This window comes from Dipodomys ordii, unplaced genomic scaffold (assembly GCF_000151885.1).
Source record: "Dipodomys ordii isolate 6190 unplaced genomic scaffold, Dord_2.0 Scaffold135, whole genome shotgun sequence".
In the NCBI taxonomy this organism is placed as follows: Eukaryota; Metazoa; Chordata; class Mammalia; order Rodentia; family Heteromyidae; genus Dipodomys; species Dipodomys ordii.
The window spans coordinates 3,737,367-3,744,235 of NW_012267351.1; positions in this window are offsets into that span (position 1 = coordinate 3,737,367).

A 6,869-nucleotide genomic window follows, 5' to 3' on the forward strand; every position below is an offset into this window, starting at 1 on the left:
GAGAGGAAAAGGAAAAGAAAGGAAGAAAGGAAGGAAGATGAAAGGAAGAAAGAAGAAAGGATATTTCTTGGAGATACTGGGACTTGAACTCAGGGCCTCATCTCCATGGTTTTAATTTCATACTCACTGTGTGTCAAGATCTCCTGTGCTTTCTTGTCTTCTATTCAGGCTCTTTTCCATCAGAGATGGGCTACTGCAGTGTGGTGCCTTTTACCAGCCCATGGTGCAGACTTGCTAATGTTGGTCTCAGGTAATGACCGTAGTGTCTTGGGGGACAAATAAGTGTGATACTGTTAAGACAGATGAGTTCCTGGGAGGTGCAGAGAACAGATCATCTGTCACCTCATCTGAACTCTTGGCCCTTGTCCAGACAGTGTCTGCCCAGGGGAATAGTGCCTCTCTTATTCTAGCACCCCAGGGCCATCATGCCACGGGGAGCTTCCTTGATGACTGTGTCTAGTTCACATGGTCCAAATATGCTGTTCAGCTGCATTGTTTCTTTTTAGGGTAGGGATTAGAAGTGTCATCTTCTGGTATTTGGGTGTGGTTGAAGTCTTGGTGACATTGAGAGGTTGGTAGTGACTTAAGGCATCATTTAGTACAAGACAAATGACTTCATCAGGGTCGCCAGATTTCTGTAGCTGAAGTCCCATGCAGTCCTTCCTTTACCTCCCAGCCTTGAGTGTAGCCAATATGAGAGGATTTGGCTCAATTACCTAGCTTTCACCATATATCTTGCCTGTATCACAAACACATCATGAATGCATACCCCAATTGTATCACCACAAAAAGAAGGCTCCAAGAGATATTTTTTAGCCCTCCACCAGATTTTTAGGTCCAACAGTTTGTGGTTTCATTTTGGTGAAGGCTTTCGGAATAGAGGAAATCATCATTTGATAATCTTTTTTTTTTTTTCCAGTCATTGTCCCTCAGCTCTTCAGCTCAAGGCTAGCACTCTACCACTTGAGCCACAGCACCACTTCCAGTTTTCTGGTGGTTTATTGGAGATAAGAGTCTCATGGACTTTCCTGCCCAGGCTGGCTTTGAACAGTGATGCTCAGATCTCAGCCTCTGGAGGAGCTGGGATTACAGGCGCCTAGCGATAATATCATTTGTATTTGACATCATCTTTACTACTTTCCCTTTGAGACCCTTCCAGCTAAACTATTTTCAGTCTTATCCCCACTGTATTTTTTCTCAAGAGATAAATTCTGCTTAATAGTTGAGGAAGCTGGGTGCCAGTGGCTCATGCCTGTAATCCTAGCTACTCAGGAGGCTGAGATCTGAGGATCACAATTGAAAGCCAGCCCCAGCAGGAAAGTCTGTGAGACTCTTATCTCCAATTAACTATCAGAAGACTGGAAGTGGCGCTGTGGCTGAAGTGGTAGAGTACTCTCCTAGGGCTGAAGAAGAAAGGGACAGCACCCAAGGCCCAGAGTTCAAGCCCATGACTCACACACACACACACACACACACACACACACACACACAGGAGTTTCTCCATAGACCAAACCCTACTACTGACATAAAATAAATTATAATACATATTTCTTCTACCAGGGAAATGAACTATCACAATAATGAGAATGAACTGTAGCTTTAGTCAACAAATTAGTGAATTATATTTGAGTTACTCATAATTGATTGCTAAATAGATTTTCAATAGCAGACAACTTCATGTTTTATCTCCCCCGCCCTCAGCCCAAGTCCATAGTACATGTCAGGGATTCAGTAAAGTTGAGCAGAAAGGTGCCTGTAAGTAATTCTAATGACAGACAACTCAATGAAAAACGTGCTTTACTATCTCGTTTTAGAGTGGAAGGAAGTTGTGGCAGATTGATTTTCTCAAAGTCACAAAGATAACATGAAGGGTAGCTTTTATTCATTGCACTGCATTATTCCTTATTCTAGAAGTAATTTCAGTGGTTCAATGTTTGGTAAAACAAACTACATTCTGCAAACATGCAGCAATGATTTGGGTGGGAGAATAGACTGCAGAGCATGGAGGGCAGTGGGAAATCAAATTGTTCCAATAAGCCGGGCACTGGTAGCTCACGCCTGTAATCCTAGCTACTCAGGAGGCTGAGATCTGAGGATCACGGTTCAAAGCCAGCCCAGGCAGGGAAGTCCATGAGAGGCTTATCTCCAGTAAATCACTAGAAAACCAGATGTGGCACTGTGGCTCAAGTGGTAGAGAGCTCAGCTGAAGAACTGAGGGATAGTGCTCAAGCCCAGAGTTCAAGCCCCACGACCAACAACAACAACAACAACAATATATATATATATATATATATATTGTTCCAATAAATCAGGGACAAACCACAGAGACCTTTGAATGCTGTGCTAAGATGATGAAGGAAGCTTTAAATGTCTATTAGTGAAGTGGCAGGACCAGATGTGTGTTTCAGGAAGGCAATTCATTGTGAAGGTGTGGGAAAGGAGGCATAAAAACCAGTTAGGTAACTTTTAGGCAAAGCTTCTAAAACATGTGACTTCCTCCTGTAAACCTATATAGCATTGTTTCCTTTTAAGAGGAAATAAAGAATGGCACTGGTGGCTCATACCTGTAATCCTAGCTATTTAGGAGGCTGAGATCTAAGGATCAAGGCTCAAAGCCAGCCCCAGCAGGAAAGTCCCTGAAACTTTTTTTTTTTGGTTGGTTGTGGGGCTTGAACTCTGGGCTTGGGCACTATCCCTGTGCTCTTCAGCTCAAAGCGAGGGCTTTACCGCTTGAGCCACAGCACCACTTGCGCTTTTCTAGTGGTTAATTGGAGATAAGAGTCTCTCTGACTTTTCTGCCCATGCTGGCTTTGAACTGTGATCCTCAGATCTCAGCCTCCTGAGTAGCTAGGATTACAGGCGTGAGCCATGGATGCCCAGCCTTCTCTGAAACTTCCCTGAACTCTGGGCCTGGGCGCTGGGCTGTCCCTCAGCTCTTCAGCTCAAGGATAGCACTCTACCACTTGAGCCACAGTGCAACTTCCGGCTTTTTTCTTTTTGCTTATATGGTGCTAAGGAATCAAACCCAGGGCCTCAGGCATGCAAGGCAAGCACTCTACCACTGAGCCACCTTCCCATTCTCCAATTAACCACCAGAAAACTGGAAGTGTCACTGTGGCTCCAAGTGGTAGCCTTGAGCAAAAAGGTTCGGGAACAGCACCCAGTCCCTGAGTTCAAGCACCATGACCAACAAAAAAGGAAAAAGGGGGGAAAAATCTAGACTCCAAAGAACTTGTTAGGAGATTTTTTTTTTTAAGGAGATAATTACTAAGCTTACAAAATATGTTCTAAAGGTTCTTTTTTTTTTCTTTCAGTTCCGGAGTTTTGAACTCAGGACTTCATACATGCTGTGAGCCACAGCTGCAGTGCTTAATTTTTTTCAGATAGAGTATTTAAATTTTTCAGGATAGCCTTGGACTAAGATGCTTCTACATATACCTCTCAGATGACAACTTGTACCACCATGTCCAACTTCGTTTTTTTTGGTGTGTGTGTGTGTGTGTGTGTGTGTGTGTGTGTGTGTATTAATGGGTTGTGGGCCTTGAACTCAGGGGCTTGGGCAATGTCCCTGAGCTTATTTGCTCAAGGCTAGCACTCTACCACTTTGAGCCACATCTCCACTTCTGGCTTTTTGGTGGTTAATTGGAGATAAAAGTCTTAGGGACTTTCTTGACCAGGCTGGCTTTGAACCACAATACTCTAAGATTGCAAGTGTGAGCCACCAGTACTGGCTAAAAGTCTTTAAAACATTTTTTTTTTTAATTTTTGCCAGGTGCCGGTGGCTCATGCCTGTAATCCTAGCTACTCAGTAGGCTGAGATCTGAGGATTGAGGTTCAAAGCCAGCCTGGGCAGGAAAGTCTGTGAGACTCTTATCTCCAGTGAATCACCAGAAGACTGGAAGTGGTGTTGTGGCTCAAGTGATAGAGCGCTAGCCTTGAGCTGAAGATCTGAGGGACAGTGCCCAGGTCCAGAGTTCAAGCCACATGACCAAACCAAAATATATATATATATATATATATATATATATCTTCTTTGTTTTTGCATGTTTCCATATTTTCTTCTAACTCTTCTAAATGCTTCTAAATATGTTATTACAGAGAAAATAACTTCCTAAAGGAGTTCTAAGGAGACAGCAACACAATTAGACATTGGAAAACTCTTAGATTACTGCTTTGTGACTCTAGATCTGCAAATATTTCCCTTGCCCATTGGTTTTGTTCACATTTCTGAGCTGTGTGCATTGGTTTGAGATGTGTGACACTACAACATTGGTTCACCAATGGAGTCTCCAACTTGTCGGAATTGCTCCTGAGGTATGTTGTCTAATTTTCCTTTCATGGGGGAACTTATCCTCCTGATTTCCTAGCCATAGTGTAAATTAAACAAAAATGATTAAGCCAGCTGCTGGGTGCCATTGGCTCACGCCTGTAATCCTAGCAACTCAGGAGGCTGCGATCTGAGGATCATGGTTCATCCTAAGCAGGAGTCTGTGAAACGCTTATCTTCAATTAACCACCAAAAAGCCAGAAGTGAAGCTGTGGCTCAAGTGGTAGAGTGCTAGCCTTGGGCACAAAATCTCAGGGACAGCACACACACACACACACACACACACACACACACACACACAGAGAGAGATTAAGCCAGGTGAAGTGGCTTATGCCTGTAATCTCAGCCACAGTAGAGGTGAAATTAGGAGGACTGCAGTTTAAAGTCAACCCTGGCACAAAGTTATTGACAACCCATCCCAACCAATAAGCCAGACATAGTGGTATGTGCCTGCCATCTCAGCTATTGTAAAGCACAGGTAGGAGGAATATGATATGAGGCTAACCCTGGGTAAGCAAGGTATTACCCGAAAAAAACAAAGCAAACGAGGGCTGGTTGTATGGCTCAGATGATAGAGTTTCTACCTAACAAGGGTTAGGACAAAAGTTCAAATCCCAGTACTGCCAATAAATAAATAAATTTGCTGGGAGATCAGATCACCCACCTAAGCAATGTTAACAGCAAAGCTAGAAATAACCCATGTAACTGCACAGCTCCCGGGGTTGAGCCTCCAGATCATAATTGCAACATTTTAGATTTTGGATTTTCAGATTTGGGAGAGCAAACCTGTAAAATCTATGCAAATGTTCCCAAGTCAGAAAAACTCTGATATCTGGATATCTCTGATATCCATTCAGAACTACTACAAAGAAAGCTACTAAAGAACGCTTCCTGGAGATACTAAACAACGCCAAACTATGACATCACTGCAGTTCCCAGAGCTCCTGACTATACAGGTGAACAGTTCATTCCAGCACCCAGTGGTTCCTCCCCTTTTCCCAGGACCCAAACCCTTGACTAGAAAGTTTTGCTTCTTTCACGTCTACCAACAGCTAAGGAAAACTAGCTCCCCTAACCAGGCTCCTTAGCTAATGATGAATCCGCTATAGTTCCTCCTTCTTTCCTAACTATGAGCATAGTTTGTAAAAGCTAGCCTGCTGGGTGCTATGCCTCACACCTATAATACTAGCTACTCTGGAAACCTAGATCTGAGGATCACAGTTCAAAGCCAGACCAGGCAGGAAAGTTCATGAGACCCTGCTCTCCAATAAACTACTAAAAAATCTCAGAAGTGGAGCTATGGCTCAAGTGATAGGAGCTAGCTTGGAGCAAAAGATCTTAGGGACCGTGCGTGCCCAGGCCCTGAGGTCAAACTCCATAACCAACAAAAAAAACTTTTTTTAATCTATATCTATGTCTATAAGTCTATATATACTATGATTTCTTTTTTTAAAAAAATGGTGAAAATACCGTACAGAGGGGCTACAATTACATGGACAAGATAATGAGTACATTTCTTATCAAGCATTGTTGCCTCCTCCTTTGTTTCCCCTTCCCATCCCTTCCCATTACACTGTGATTTCTGTGGTCAAATGATACCCTTTCTTTCCTACACCTACAGAAGAGAAGCTGCAAACCATAAGGGGTATGAGTGAGAAGGAGATGTTTGTTTGCAGTTGTGCAGATTGTACCTCAAAACAAAACTCCACTAGAGACTGCAGTGATGCTGGAATCCAGCCTGAGGTCCACTTTGCCAGACCTTGTGCTACACTATGGGCTGCATTCTCCAGGAATATAAGTGAGAGGTCGTCTAAAAAGATTTTCTCGGGCTGGGAAGGTGGCTCAGTGGTAGAGCGCTTGCCTTGCATGCCTGAGGCCCTGGGTTCGATTCCTCAGCACCACATAAGCAAAAAGAAAAAAAAAGCCAGAAGTGGCACTGTGGCTCAAGTGGTAAAGTGCTAGCCTTGAGCTGAAAAGCTGAGGGACAGCGCCCAGGCCCAGAGTTCAGGCCCCATGACTGGACCCAAAAAAAAAAAAGATTTTCTCACTGGTCTAGTGTGGCCACACCCATGAGGCTGCCCATGGCAGCATTGCTTTGAGGAGGGAAATTAGAGGCTCTTGGGGTAGCCAGAGGTGCCCAATGTAGTAGGTGCACAATAAGAACTTTCTAGAAGTCAGAATGATGGGTTTAATATCCATGTAACAACATGGATAAGTCTTTAAAAAATGGGGAATGAAAAAGGTCACCGTCTCAGTGCAATGGCACATGCCTAGGATTTTAACTACTTGGGAGATAGGTATAGAAAGGATCTTGCTCTGACATCAGCTCAGGCAAAAGAGTGAGACTATCTGAAAATTAACCGAGGCAAAAAAAAAAAAAGGCTGGGGGTGTGGCTCAGGTAGGAAAGTACTTGCCCTGAAAGTGTGAGGTTCTTGATTTCAAAACTTCAATGCAGGGGCTGGGAAGGTGGCTCAGTGGTAGAGCGCTTGCCTTGCATGCCTGAGGCCCTGGGTTCGATTCCTCAGCACCACATAAGCAAAA